The 15,685-nt window shown below is 37.1% G+C and overlaps 1 protein-coding gene across 12 annotated transcripts in view; it reads left to right on the top strand.

Annotated features, from left to right (window-relative positions):
* Positions 1 to 1,250: 1,250 nt before the first annotated feature.
* The window catches only part of LOC126106495 (speckle-type POZ protein-like), a 131,088-nt gene continuing 116,653 nt past the window's right edge, over positions 1,251 to 15,685 (top strand). For 3 of the 12 annotated variants that reach the window (XM_049912814.1, XM_049912815.1, XM_049912811.1), the window contains exons 1-2: positions 2,577 to 2,816; positions 4,302 to 4,462. The gene's annotated coding sequence lies outside the window, so the exon portion shown is untranslated. The other 9 variants (XM_049912807.1, XM_049912806.1, XM_049912812.1 and 6 more) reach the window with 9 other exon arrangements.

Genomic DNA, 15,685 nt, shown 5'->3' with positions numbered 1-15,685 from the left:
GCACGGGATACAAATGTTGCTATTTTTCGTCTTCATTAACACTGGTATCCTATTCTTTAGCTGACCTACACGGGTCAACCAAAATGTTTTAATGTTGTAGGTTTCTTTGCTGTCGTTAGTACTACTACAACTTTCAGTCGATACCATTAGTATAGAAGACGAAAAACAAAATATCCCACCTTCACTAGCATTAGTATCCTATTCTTCTGTTGCTAAAGCTAAAGTATGGGATACAAATTTTACGTATGCCGTTCTTATCGTCTTTGTTGGCACTAGTAGTGTCAATTGAAGAATAGGATACTGGTAGTAGCGGAAGTGAAAGAAGGAACACCTGTGAAATTTGTATCCCGTACTTCAGTTGATCTATATAGGTCAACTGAAGAATGGGATACTAGTTCTAGCGAAGGCGAAATAGTGACATACGCTTAATTTGTATCCCTTACCCAGTCAACTTATACAGATCAACTGAAGTTTGGGAAACAACACATACATGTCAATTGAGGTATTCCACGCTTCTGTCCATTTCTTTCTTTCTTTTTTGCGCTAGTATCCCATTTTTCAGTTGGGCTACATAGGTCAACAGAAGAATAGGGTACTAGGACTCAAAGGAGCGATATACTTAGTAGTAGTAGTAGTATTTACTTACCGTTATGTTTGAAGTATGAATTTATGTGATACATGTCTACTATCTGTTTTCTCTGCCCTGTACTCCTTTGTTTCTCAACATTCGTCTTTTCTATTAAATCTGTGCAATACATCGGCTTTGGTAACTTCTGACGTCATTGGTCAAAGCTAATGGGTTGTATCCCATTCTTCAGTAATCCCAGAAACACGGATTAGCTAAGTAAAATGTCTAATTTTTGATGTAATGTATCTTTTTTGTATGTAAGCATTTCTCATCTATTTTTGAAACGGAGCATATTTTGGTGTAAAATTGGGTAATTTGACTATCATGGAGGAGTAATTTAATTGATAAGCTTTGGCAACACTGGTCGTTTGTTTTTCCAGGACTGACAACTGATGAACGTATGTGACTCCTGCCAATCTGCTGCAATCTAATATCTAAAGCATAACTTACTATTTGTCGAATATTAATGCAGCGTATTCGATAATTAATCTTTGAAGCACAAAAGCTGCTAGAACTTTTAATTTTGTACCGCTGGTTTAATTTTATGTATCAATTGTCTATCACGATGTACGAGTGTTTCGTCTTCTGCCTTCACTTTTTCCTGTATAGACACTAGAACGTGGAGGGTGTAGTTGTGACAGCTGATATTGAGTATACATTATATGCGTTGTATATGTATGCTGGAGTGGCTTACAACGTTCAGAAACGTAGCGATTCATGTAATACTATGTGGAAGGATCTTCTGAATATTTAGAATCAAGGTAAATGAATGTATACGTATTTCTTATTTGTATCTAGTGACGTGAATACACTCATTGTTCAAAAAGTATCTCTATTTAAGTTACTATTTGTATTGTTAGTACTGTAGTGCTCCGCGAGTTTGTGTTCTAAGGTTCTAAGCAACTGCGAGAGAAAAAAAAATCAGAAGGTAATGCAATGTTTTTTTTTTTTTTACCGCACAGGTTGTGTTTCAATGCTAAAAGTGTCCGCAACTCGATATGGTTGTGATTTATATTTCACGTATCATTATTTTCATTAACAAGTACCCGGATGCCTATTAATTATTCATAGTTAATTGAAGTATTTTGTAAGTATAAACATGAGAAATTATATTTTGTGGACGCTACATATGATATAAATGTCACAGAACGTGGATTCATGAATGCACTTTCTAAAGACGGTCACTTCTAAATGTAATACTTATTTGAAGCAAGGAATATAAAATTAAATGGTGGCTGCTGTAATACAACGCAAAGAGTAGAAGATTAATGTAAATGTGTGCTCATGTGTTGTAAACTGACGACATCCATACAATATTTATTGTTCCACGGATGAATAAATAAATAAATAAAAGAAAAGAAAAATTACATTCTGAACACATACCGGTAGTTAACTTTGTGATCGTGTCTCATATTGCGCAATTCATTTAAATATACGTTCAATTACTGTTATTAACAATTAATGAGATGGTTGACAGCGACAACAATCAGAAGCAGAACAGTCAACACGAAGTGTTCCGAATGGTATCCACTTAACGATTTTTAAGGTCGGGGTAAACTTACTGTAACTAGCCTATATACAGCTCGTAACATACCAATTTATTAAGGTTACCAATTAATTATAATGTCAGTATTGGCTCTTGAGCTAAAAAGTTTGACGACTGATGAACACAGATGCAATCAAGTTCGGTGTGGTTGCGGTCGGCAACGTCCCTACTCAGAAAAGCAGAAAGGGGATTGCCAGAAATAGCATTTGGTTTGATACTTTGGAGGAACCTGACTGAAACGATATTCGCTATAATTTATTTATGCAACAATACGCCACCATCCCGTCAATCGTAGTAGTGCACAATTGTGTTTACGTACCGGTACGTCTGTTCGTGTGTACAGTTGTGTAGTCTATGACTTGCACTATATTCTGAAATCTTCGAATTGATTAGCCACATTCATGTATTGTATGTATTGCAACGATATCTTGTTTCGCTGCGTTACGACTTAACATTTAAACAGTATTTAGAGAAGAACGTAGAAACGGAAGTATACTGATGCAGGTATCGAAAGCGGAAGTGTGTTAATGTCAATATTCGGATAACGATCACAGCTTGTGCGTGCTAGTGGCATCTAGCGGCAAGTTGTTAGGTGGTTGTTTTGCTGCCCGGCGTAAAAGCGGACTGTAGTGCAAACTGGAGGTGTGGTTTTATGTTTTGATACCGGGAATGTAACGTTTTCATCGTGTTTGTCTTGTTGACTTGTGCACATACACATGTATCGTGAGCATTATCAATCACTGTGTGATTTGATGTTTGCATTTACGATACTGTGACAACTGGGTACACTGTTATTGAAAGAAGTATAATAATTTAAATCTGATTTGTTTTTGCGATCATGTTTTGCGAGATTTTTAGACGTCGACATGCGCGACTGAGAGTATTATTATATTTTAATTACTAGAAGCAGATGCCAATTAAAGAGGCAACCAGTTATTGGTACCGGTGTTTTTCTTTCTCAGCTTACGACTATTTCCGGCCAAACATTGCTCTCTTCTTTGCTACTGTGATCGAAATAACGAAAATTCTGTTAAGGTTCGTTGTTTCTACGTGAGAGATGTAGCGTCTCTAAGTTTCTGTTCGGTATTTAATACATATTACAATGTAAAAATATTTTTGTCACATATTTCTGTATAAAAATGTTTTTTTAATTGTGTGATAATATACAAGGGTACTTCTATCGTATATTTATAGTAAGTAAAATCGTTTATAAAGAAAGAATTGTCATCGAATTTTGACAGTGTAATAACAGGTGAAAGTTCTTTTGACTTTTGAGTGCAACAGTGGGCTGTGTATATTAGATAAATATCTGTCGTAGGGTAAATAATGGTTGATATAGTGAATGGTAGCCCAGTGACTATTAACTGCATGGGGCAGTTCTTGGTCGTCAGTAAATTGGGCAAGGTTGTGTGGGTAATGACAGAAAGTAAGAATTTAAACAGAGTAACGACTGACATTGTAGGCTACAATATTTGGCTGGAATATACGCAGCTTAGGCATTTATCGTGTACAGTTTATTTTTTTTATTGGTTGCGAATTGGGGGGGAATGTGTGTGACAGTTGGTTTTCATTTTTATCGCAATCTATGTTTCAGATGAACGTGAAATTATAAATAAATGGGATAGTGGAATTTTTAACTGAAATCGGAAGTGTTATGTCCAGTATGCTCCAACGTCACCAGGGATCACAACCATTCTGAACCATTTCTATCTACTTACACAAGCAGTACATTTGCAAGTTTGAAATTTGTTTCCCAGTCAGAAATGTTAACTTCATTTTTATTAAGTAGTCTACTTGTCCAGAGTAAACCATGACGGTTCATATTTATTTATCTAGCCCTGTGTTTGAGGTTGTAGTGAATTTCAAGCTCCAGCGTGTTGAAAACAATGAACATTACGTGTTGACAGTGTTATGTACTGAAATACTTCTTATGAAGCTCACTTTGAAGCCAAAATTTGATATGCTATTGTGTTTTGTGATAGATTTTTTTCTTTGCTCTAGGATTGTCTGAATTTTTTATGTTGGTGAAAATTTTTCCATCCACACAGTAGCAACTGTTTTTGTGTGATAGTTATTTTGGACAGAGAATACAGTAGGCCTAATCAGACTGTCTTTTGTACTTCCCAGGTTTTCATCTGGTTGTTGTTTAACACTTCAAGATATCAGAAGCCCTGCCATTCTGAAGTGATGCATTAGTATAATGGGCAGTGGGCATAGTGTATGAAGATTAAATTTGTTGTCCTGTTTCCAGTTTTACATTATCTGATAAGGTTGTCATCACATTGAAGGTAAGCTAAACATTTCGAAAGTTTCAGATACAACATGTTTGAAAGCACGTGGAGCATTGATTATAATGGACATTTAAAAGCCAGAAATTTTTTACAAGCTAAATCTTAATAAGGCAGGAAGTAGAAATTTCCTAACTTAAGATTTGTAACTCTGCAACACTTTTGTCAGTATACTAAATTAAGCAGTTCAAAGTTTAATATCTTCATATACGAACACTGTCATAGGCTGTGAAGTGAAAACTATGAACATAAATGTGTTTTCAAGGATGAAATAGCTGTATAGCAACAGAAAAAAACTTTTTGAGGTGTAGTCCAGCATTTACTTAGAATCTCCCAGGAAGGTTCAGAATGGCGCACACACACTACTGCGAAGTTAAAGTTTAATACGAGATGCCAGCATGGAACAGTAGTGAAGTTGTCAGGTTATGGGTATCATATCCGCATGCATCATTCTTAATAGAAACTTTTCAGATGAATACAGGAATGTATTGATTGGCATCAGTGTAGTTCAGTTGGAGTTTATGCTCACTCTCTGCTGCCCTAGACATTGATATAATAACTGAAATCTTTCTTCCAGGTATCCTCCAGATAATCATTTGGTGATTAAGGCTAGGGCCATTAACATCAAGAACACTTCATTAAACTGCACAAAGCTTTCACGAAGCTTATACAATGAAGTTTTGGTAGTCATTGTGATGTGAGAAAATGGGCAAGATGTGCATGTGTTTCTAACTTATCTTTCTTAGAATACCTGGCATAATCTGTATCACTTAAGGCAGGGGTTACCTTCATAGTCCCGGATGTTATTGAATTTAGCATATGTTAAAATTCTTTAGTAAGTAAGAAACATGTATTTTTTTTTCTCCTCCAAAAAATTCCTGCCCAGAGATACAGGCAACCAAAGATGATGCTGCAAACACTATTTTGAAGATACAAATTTCGGAAAAAAAATTTAAAATTCTGTATCTCTGTAACAGTTATAGATCTTTTGCTAGAGGGGTTTTTTAATTTTATTGGGTCAACAGAAACATCCGATCTCACGCGTTGGCTTTGACCCGTGACGTAAGGGTGTTGTGGTGTGTGACGTCATTACAGCGCGGAGTTTGGCTTGTGAGTGTGGCGTGTTTGTAGATGTTGCCTCGTTGACGTTACCTTAGTAGGAGTTTTAGGGCCTGTAATATATAGTTTACCTTTTTACTGTACTTTTTGTTTTAACGTCGTCTATGAGGCTTTTATCAGTTTGCCATTAGATTGTTCAATCTTAATGGTCTATATGTTTTGTCGCTACTCGTTATGTCTAATGAATCAATATTGTTTTTTCCTTTTTTTTATCTTTTGATTGACCTACACATTGATCTGTAGCGTAGCCCTGAATACGAGGTTAGGTTGGGAGTTTTTTTTTGGCGGGGGGGGGGGGGGGGTCATGGGGGCGCAGCCCCTCCCCCCTGCCTGGCCTTGAGTACCACTTGTTTATTATTATCTTTGTTTGCTATCAATGTTAGCATATTGTTCTTGTGAAACCTTTGTGTGTGTTGTTTTTCTATGTGTTTTCGTCTTTGTGATACGTATGCAATGTTTTTATATCTGCCATATTGGAATTGTCGTTTATGGTCGTTTCCGCCATATTTGTGACGTCATGGGTCAAAGCCGACGGGTTGGATCGGACGATTCCGTATTTCCATTTTATTTTACTTTTTATTTGTATTTATTTTTTTATTTGAAAGATAATTGCTTCGTGATTACGATGGTATCCTCCGTTTGGACATAGGTCAGTTCTTTTACTGCACCTTTTAATTTTTTATAATTTACAGAACCTTTTTTTCCAAAAATGCCAATCGAGTAAAGTTAGATTTTTCTTTTTCTGTTGATTAGTACCATGTAGTACTATATTCTGTGTAAAGGAGAGCTGCCACTTTTAAATTAACAGGTTTTATTTTTAAAAAGTCATTTTGTTTAACTTTCAAAGGTAATGTATGTCTTCACTGAAGTTGTTTCTTACTAATTTCTTTGTTACAATGTTTGATTTCGAGTCAAGAGAGGCATCCGATCCCGTCGTCGGCTTTGACCCGGACGTAAGAGTGTTGTGGTGTGTGACGTCATGACGGCACGGAGTTTAGTTTGAGTGCGTTGTGTTTGTAGATGTTGTCTTGTTGCAGTTGGTGGCGTCCTCTGGTGGTCTGTGTATGGTCCGTGTCATGTGGTGTACTGGGTTCATTTTGGTATGAGTGCTTGAAGTGTCCATTTATTGGTCGTGACTGTTAGAGAAGAATGGAAATTGGTTGCAGTGAGTTAAGAATTAAGTTTATGCTATTGAGATGTCGTTTGATGTTATTGGTTTGCTGTTTGTCGTGCGGTAAGTTGTTTAATTCAATTTGTGGCTTCTTTTCTTAGGTATGGATATGACTGCTAAGTTTAGTAGTGCGCGTCTGTGGACTGAAATGGGGGATGACATGTTGTCTGTCAGAAAGTTTCTGCAACTTTCTGGCTTATGGTGGAGATAGTGGAATACGGCGTATACGAGCAGAATATGCAGTTGGCAAGAGTTTGGGCATTTCGGACCAGGGACTGTTGGTGGAAATTTATTTATTTATTTATTTATTTATTTATTTTGTGGGGGGGGGGGTGTTGTAGGCTGTGTGTGTGGGGGGGGGGGTGATTGGTGGGGCTTCTATGTGTTGTTAGGTTGGTGTTATTTACTGCATATGTTAGTGGTTGTTTTGGTATCGGCACTTTTGGTTGATTTATGCATCTTAGTGAAAGTACTTGATCTCAATTTTTTGGTATCGTCAGTTGTATTTGAGCTATATAGGTCAAGGGAAGTGTCAGATTCAAATGTTTGTTGTTTTAGGTGTTTGTCTTGTGGTATCGGTAGTTGCAATGTGATTATAATTTTTGAAGTAGTTGGCTATTATTTTGTGGTATCAGAAATTGCGGTTGCGCTATGTAGGTGAAGGTAAGTGACAGTCCTGTTGATATCGTAGGTGTAGTGGAGTTTAGTGGTGTTTTCATGTTGTCGTTTTGTGTGGTTTGGGACTGTGGTGTGTGTGCGTTTTGTGTGGTTTGGGACTGTGGTGTGTGTGTGTGTGTGTGTGTGTGTGTGTGTGTGTGTGTGTGTGTGTGTGTGTGGTTTGTCCCCACCCAAAAACTCCCACTTTCACACGCTTGCCCCGTAAGTTTAATATCTTCGGAGGGAGATGTGTTTTTTTGGCTTTATATGTACTTTTGTGTTTTTTATGTTTATATAATGACGTCATAGACGCCATGTTGGAGACGTTGAGAATGGTTGTTTCCGCCATACTGGTGACTTCATGGGTCAAACCAGACAGGTGGAATCGGATACTTTTGTAATCCCTTTATTTCTATTGTCTTTGTTGCAGTTATTTCTTATCACTTTCATTGTTGCAGATATCTCTTAAACTTTGTTGCAATCTCTTTGTCGTGATTGTTCATTGCAGGTTTCTATTGTAGTTGTTCAGTGGTAATTTGTTTACTGAAGAGGCTTCTAAGAAATCTGAGACCATCTTGTAAGTTCGTGTTTTCGTGAGGAATTTGCCAGGTGACACAGTTGCAGTGTGTTTTGTGAAAAAGACTGTTTGAAATGCCTTTTAACTGGGCCACAGGAGAGTGAAATGTGCTGACTATTTGAATATCGATAAGAGTGGTGTATAAGACAAACAAAAAAACATACTTTGTTCAGGTTGGGAAGAAGTGTTCTCATTTGAAGACATTTGTTTCAAAGTGAAGATGTTTCCATTGACGACCTTTCGTGTTCTAAATGTCTTTGGGTCAGTCCAAATGAAGTGGTCCAATAAAAATTAAGTTTGTTGCTTGACCATTTTAAAATATTTTAATTTTTTATATGTTATTACCCTCTAATTGATGTGTGTGTGATGGACAGTGGTGGCTTGCAGAGGTTGAAAGAATAAGTTTGGAAAACGATGTTTTTGTGCATTTTTACCAACCTGCTGGCCCAAGATCATCATTCAAGAAATCTACTAGTGACAAAGTTTGGATACCAATGAAAAATGTTTTAAGGAAACTTTCAGTGCTTGAACTTACCACAGCAACTGGGAGGTCTTATAGAATATCACAGAAGCTGTCTGAAGAAATAAGTGTTCTTAACATTAACCACCAGGCCTAGGAACAGTTGCATCTCGAAGGATGTAAATTGAAAATATTTATTTTAAGTATATCAAAATAATACAAATTTTAATTTTGGTAATGTTTCCACTTTCTGTATATAATTCACTACCTTCAATAATAATTGATCATATCCCACGAATATCACACATGACTAGGCAACAGCCATAAGATCAGTTGTAGTCTCAAATTTCCAAAATTAATAAATTAAGGAAACACATGTAAGTGTTCTTGCTCTATATGAGGCTAGTAGTGTATGATATCTAACTATAGAAAAAAATAGACCCTCATAAACCACTCCTTGTTCGTGATTTTTGGGCCTAAAAAGTCGATTTTTGAAAATTTGGATGACAAACTTTGGAGGTTACTGTGACTGGTTATTTTGAATTTAGGGTATTTTGAGTAATAGAGAGTGTTGTAGAGGACACTTTTCTAAAGCCAATCATGTCAATTGAAATGTTGTAACTTAACCCAGTGCCGAGATATTCAGATTTTCGTTATGTCTCCAGACTGAAAAATCGTCTCGCATACAAATAAAAATGACCGCCATCCAGTAAAGGTGAAAGATAAATTATTTAAAAAAAACTATTTAAAACTTATCAAGTATAGGGCAATCACATATAAAAAAATTAAAATATTTAAAAATGGTCAAGTGACCATCACGGGACCACTTCATATGGATTGACTCCTTGACAGTATAACAATGGTAGTATCTGAACAAGGTGAAGCCTCCCATGGTGCAGATGATGCAGACATCAATAGAGGGAGAATTAAATACCCTGAATCAGTCAACTACAGAGATTGGTGTTAGACCTGTTAAGAAACAATGGTCATTGAAGTCGAGTCATCTGATCTATGTTTAAAGAAAGCACAGAGAAATTGCTAAAGCTATTGATGAGTATGCTACAGCAAAACTGACCACACTCTTCAAAGTAGAAATTTCATCTTCAGAAGAAAATGAACCAAGTCACTCTTGCACTTCTTGCCAAGTATTTTTCACAAACGTCAATTCAGCTGTTGAAAAATGTGAGGTCTGTAAAAGGAGTCTTTGGAAGACCAGATCCCTATTATTGTCATCCTGTAGCAGCAGCTCAAGTTCCAATAGTGCAGTCATTTTATCTGGAAGATAAATGGGACTTTTCGTCAGAGTGCCAACAAAAACCATTGAAGGTAAAAAAGTTGTGAACGTGAAGAGGTACATGACTCCCAGTATTAACGAAACCTTTTGTAGTTTATAAGAGCAATAATACAACTTCACATATTGGAAGATAAAAGTTCTATGCACTGTGACCTAAGTGAGTAGCTCCACCCCCGCCCCCCTTGAGATGTCTGTTTATGTGTGTACTGCGCGAGTTTTGAACTTTGTGTGGTCAGGGTGTATACGAACCGGGAAATCCGGGAAAAACCCGGGAATTTTTCGGAATTCCGGGAATTTTTCATTGTTTTAGCTTTCAGTTACGTTTTTGTAATTTTGACTGCAGAATAGATTCTCTAGCAAAAAATGTTATTATATCCTGCTACTGGAGAATGATACTGCAAGAATAAAATATAAACGAGAGGGAAAAAAATAAAACTTTAGTGGCAAAGGAAATGTGCAATTTACAACAACAAAAAACCGTGCACGCACAAGCGTCTGCAAATAGCAAAAATATGTCAAATGCCGTAGGGCGCAGACAGTAGTTCTTCGTAACAATAAACTGCTTGCTATGAACATGACATCACAACTGTTCACATTAGGTTCGTTTGACCAATTGCCAGCGGTCTGTTGCGCATGCGCATTTGACTCGCGTATTAAGCAGTACCTTCTCCCGCTACTTGAAGTTTGGCTGTTAGCTGTATCGGTAGTAGCAGCAAGCAGCCAGATGCAAACGAGAAAAATTTTTCTCGTGCGCCCTAGCTGCCAGATTTACGCTTGCACAGAGTTGTCTGAGTTGTAGTGGGGAGGGGGTTAACCTCCACGTTAGCCGTGTTAACGTTAAGTGATTTCGCTGCTTCTCTTCGTGTACAACTCGCATGTCAAATGAAAACAAAACGGATTTCTGCGGCCGGGAGCTATCAAGCGAATTAAAATACATTCACATAATTACGGAGGGCAAAAATATATTATTAATTTCAGTTTTCTGATTTTATTTTGTTTCCAAGTTAGTAGCAGTCAAGTATTTGCAGAACAGTGAAGTTATTTTTGCAAGTTTGCTAAAGAAATTTGGCTTTATTAATCTTTCCGCCGAGCAATCATTTTATTTGAAACGAAGTGTTTCATTCTACAGTATTGGCTAGTTCAAAGTGTTCGCTGAATTTCAAGTGCAATTTCAAGTGCACGTTATCATCTTCTGCCATATATGGCATTATGCCGTAATAAAGAACCAAAAATGAGATCGTAGAGTACTGGTACTCCAAGAAAATTTACATCCCAAAAACCACACTGAAAAGCTTAATATCAGATGGGACCTACTTCATTGTGAATCTGGAAAAAGCCAATTTGCACTTCAAGCCGAATTATGCATTTTAGTATGGTTTACGAAATTCCGATGCTCTTTGGAGTATCCTCTGATGCACTGTTTGCCTGTTTCTTTTATGGTGTAATGTAAGCTCTCTTAGTGCTTTATACATACGAACATCCGGGCTTCCTACACCACTGCAGTTGCACATGCACAATAATGCCTGTTTTCTGGCGCTCTCTGGCAACTGGTAAATCGAACCTATTTCTAACAGTCTCCGGATAGTATTACGAACGGTAGTTAGAAAAGCGTTACTTTCAAAGTAAATTTCTTTTTACACAAGATCAATTGTGTTACGTGTGAGAAAGTGGGATGGATATCTAAATCACAGAGCGTTCGAAACTGAACAGTTTGAGGACCAGCCACTTACAAGAATTTGGAGCCGAGACATTTATGTCATAATTTAAAATTTTTCTGGCACATTTGTGTGATGTGTCTTAAAGTATAACACACGCAAAAAAGATCAATATTACATGTGAAAGCTTAGGTTCTGTTGTAGCGTGTTAATCTTAGAGACATAACATTATATGTGAAAGCTTAGCTTTTCTTGTAGATATACGGTACAGTGTACATTAATGTAAACCGTTAACTTTTCCTCTTGCGTGTTCGCGCTATGTAACCAGTGATCTTGCTGTTGGCTGACTAAAACACGTGTCATATGCTCTGAATAGCTGCTGCCATCGGCTGACGAGATCTCGTGGACTGAGATATGACTCGCTTACAAAAGAACATCGCAACCTCGGTTTGAACGCCCCGGAAACTAACGCCCTGTGTTTGGTGCAATTCGCATTTATACTTTCGTAATACGAAAATATGCAATGTATATTTTGCTGCAAATCAAAGGTCTTTCCAAAACTTCTCTCCTCTTTTTTTAATTAAAAGTCTCTCCAAAACTTCTTTGCCCCGTCTTTTCTTTTTTTCCGGGAAGTTCTATGCGATTGTATAAAACGTTAACCATTCAAAGGATTGATAAGTTTTACAGTTCCGAGGGAAAATCTTCGGAAAACCTGTCACTTAGAACAGAAAAAGTGTATTTTCGCCCGGGAAAAAGCATATTTTTTAAACGGGATATCTGGGAGAAATCCGGGAATGTTTTTTCCTTGTCCCCGTATACACCCTGGTGGTAACTGAAGAAGTAAGCGGAGCACGTGGCATGTGATACTTTTGTTGGGTATGTGAAGTCATTAGTAGCCTGTTACATAAAGTGAGAGACTTGTTTGTTTCAGGAATGTGGTGACTGCCCTGGAAAGGGAGGACTGTCTTTACAGACCCTTGGCCTGGAAGACATAGCAGGTAACTCTGCAGAAATTACATATGCGGGTTGGGAGGAAAATAAAGTAATTAAGAAAACTGTTGCCGTTGACAGTTTCATTGAACTTGGTAAATGGTCAGTGAAAGCTATAACACACAAGCATCTGAAGAAATTGCATTCACTGTTATTTTTCTCAGAACCAGTCTGTAATTCTTTCTCGAGAAATACAAGGGTATCATTAGAGTAATGACGAGGTTTCAATTTTTACAGGAGTGACATATTTTCAAAACAAGACTACAAGTGTTGCAGTTATAAGTGATGATGCATGACACGGCTCAGCACATGCTTTGCTAGCAATGTGCAAAATTCTTCAATTGCAAACAGGGGCAGAGAAGATCATCATTATATCCGATGGTGCTCCTAGTCATTACCAACTGTTCGAAGTGAGCAAGTCGCTTGTATCAATTGACTGGGTACATAGTGCTACTGGTCACGGGAAGGGGCCTTGTAATGGTGTAGGTTGCCTGCTGAAGCACCATGCTACAAAACAATATTTCCAGACCAAATACAGCTGCAATGCAGAATGCTGAAGATTTTACAAGGGTCGTGAAATCTTACACAACCACAGCCCTCATTCTTTTGTCCAAAAAGGATATCGATGAATTTTGTGAGCAGAAAAAAGAATGGTCCGTACTGTGAAAGAAATTCGGAAGACACATTTTTGGACTCAAAGTGACGGGCGAACTCATATTGCACACACTTTAAAGAGCAAGAAAGAAGAAATTGTGTTTGATCAGCCAACACCTCAGAAACAGCAGGATAATATTCAGATTCATAACGTGAGAAGGGGGATATTTGTGGCGTGTGTGTATGACTGTGACTGGTGGATTCTAGAGATTATAGACACTAAACAAAACTAGTGAACTTCATGCTATCACATGGACCAGCTGCAGGATATACCGTATTTACTCGAATCTGAGCCGCACCTGAAAAATGATACTCGGAATAAAGGAAAAAAAATTATCCCGAATCTAAGCCACACCTGAAATTTGAGACTCGAAATTCAAGGGGAGAGAAAAGTTTTAGACCGCACCTCCAAATCGAAACAAAGTTGGTCCATTATAGCACGAGACACAATTTAGGTCGAATGGATGTAGATACAGTTATAGTAGTTTGGCTAGAGTTGTAAGCTTAACAGTTAAGCTTGTAGCCATTGCTATGTGTCAGGCGCTCCGTCCGTATTTATATGGGTACCCTTCCTTTTTCATGTGCTTCATCTGGTTTGAATCGATTGCTTGTTTTGCTTAGATCTGATAAGTGACGTTCTCTTTGTTATAGGTGTTCACGTCACTCTAAGCTCAAAATGCATTATTGTACTGTGTCATGCATTGCTTGTAGAATTCTGATAATGAGCGTTTATGACCTATCGCTGCTCACAGCACGACTTGCATTTGTGCGCGCTACCGCGTCTTTCAATTAAAAAAAAGAGAGAAGAATTGTCTCATAAGCAAAGCAATGGCAAGAGACTGCTATTTGTTGTTACTTACACTGCTGCTTTCTTTGATAATGATCAACAAGAGCCAAATAATAAACTACACATTATAGATGATGTTCTGAATGAGAGTTAAGCAAAAATTTTTCTCCGTTTGAAAATCTTTGCAGGCGCCTCTTTAGTACATTACATTCTGCACAGAAATTAGTCATCTTAGATTTAAAAATCTAGTCAGTTGCCGTGCTTCATTTCTGACTGTATCACTATTGAGCATAAGAATAATATGAATGTAAATGTGACATGATATGTATATTCTTCCGCGTTTTCTGTTTTCTCACTCTAGTTTCGTAGTTTATTAGGCAGACAGGATTTAAATGAGATAGCAGGGAACACGAAGGAATGCATGGCATAATGTTTACATTTTTCTACCTTTTCTTTTAATTTATTTACTGGCACAGAGGTTTTGGCACCAGTATTTATCTTTGTGCCTGCGAAGCATGCCTGTGTAGCACTACATATATTCGAAGGCAAAAGTTAGTTGTGGCGGCACCTACCAACAACTTCTGCTTACTTTGCACTCGATTCTAAGCTGCAGGCGGTTTTTTGGATTACAAAAACCGGAAAAAAAGTGTGGCTTGGATTCGAGTAAATACGGTAGGTTTCCAACTGAAGGACAATACCATCATCAGTGCTCACTTCCAGTTCAAAATGTTTTGAAGATTGTAAGTGCTCCAATTCCTCTTGGTTCAACTGGAAGGCATCATTCTATATCAAAGGAAGATACTGAGGCAGTAGAACACACTTTTAGTTTATTGACTGGCTATTTTTAGTATAAAACAGAGTGCACAGAAGTTGTATAAATTGAAAGCATTAAGTCCTTCGACTTTTTACATACATTTTGGAACCATTTAAAATGCTTGAAAAATGAGTCTGTTACTCATCTTCCAAAACTAAAATTATGTTAAGTAAGGCTTGATCTTTATTTTTATGAGTGTGTTATGTGATGATAAAACATGTTTTATGTATGGCAAAAATTTAAATCGTTTATAAAACATGTTCAACCTCAAAGTGGAAGCTGTCATTCTCAGGGAATGTATAACTATATGGTACTGATCAACAGGAAAAAAATCCAAATTTTATGGTTTGGTATTTTAAAAAAAATTATAAAAAATTCAGAATGCTATAGTAAAAGAACTTTAGCAGATAAGTCCAAATGGAGGATTTCTTTGTAATCATAAAGCAATTAACTTTCAAATAAACAGAAACCAACAAAATATTTAGAACTGTTCCAAAGATACAGCATTTTAAAATTTTCCCCAATATTCGCATCTTCAAAATGGTATGCGCAGTGTCATCTTTGGTGTGCTGTTTCTCGAAGCAGAAATTTTTTGGAGAAAACAAAAAAATGTTTGTTCCTTACTTAGTCCTTCATTTTAACATAACGCTAAATTCAATAACACCCGAGACTATGAAAGTAAGATTTTTCCCTAGCCTGCCTGAATTGATATGGATTATGCCACCTAGTGATGTTCAAGCTAGAGACTAATTGTTACATGAGAGCATAGTTTGTAATGTAGCCAACACACTTTCTGCTCCTGTCCCCTAAAATCCCTGAGCAACTGCAACTAAATTTAGGTTACATCTTGATTGGGTATAGTAATATTTGTATGTGAGTCATTAGCTATAGTTCATCAGTAGTAAACCTGCACTGTGCCTACTATTCTCTCCCTGGCTACTTCAAACTAGCTGTTGACACAAATCTGCTTTTCTATGTCACATCGAATTGACTAAATTACACAATGATGGATATTCTATGTTACAAGATTAGCCTTTATCACACA

The sequence above is a fragment of the Schistocerca cancellata genome, chromosome 10, assembly GCF_023864275.1.
Source record: "Schistocerca cancellata isolate TAMUIC-IGC-003103 chromosome 10, iqSchCanc2.1, whole genome shotgun sequence".
NCBI lineage: Eukaryota > Metazoa > Arthropoda > Insecta > Orthoptera > Acrididae > Schistocerca > Schistocerca cancellata.
Note: the sequence above shows the minus strand (reverse complement) of the source record. Positions and strands in the feature narration are given on the sequence as shown.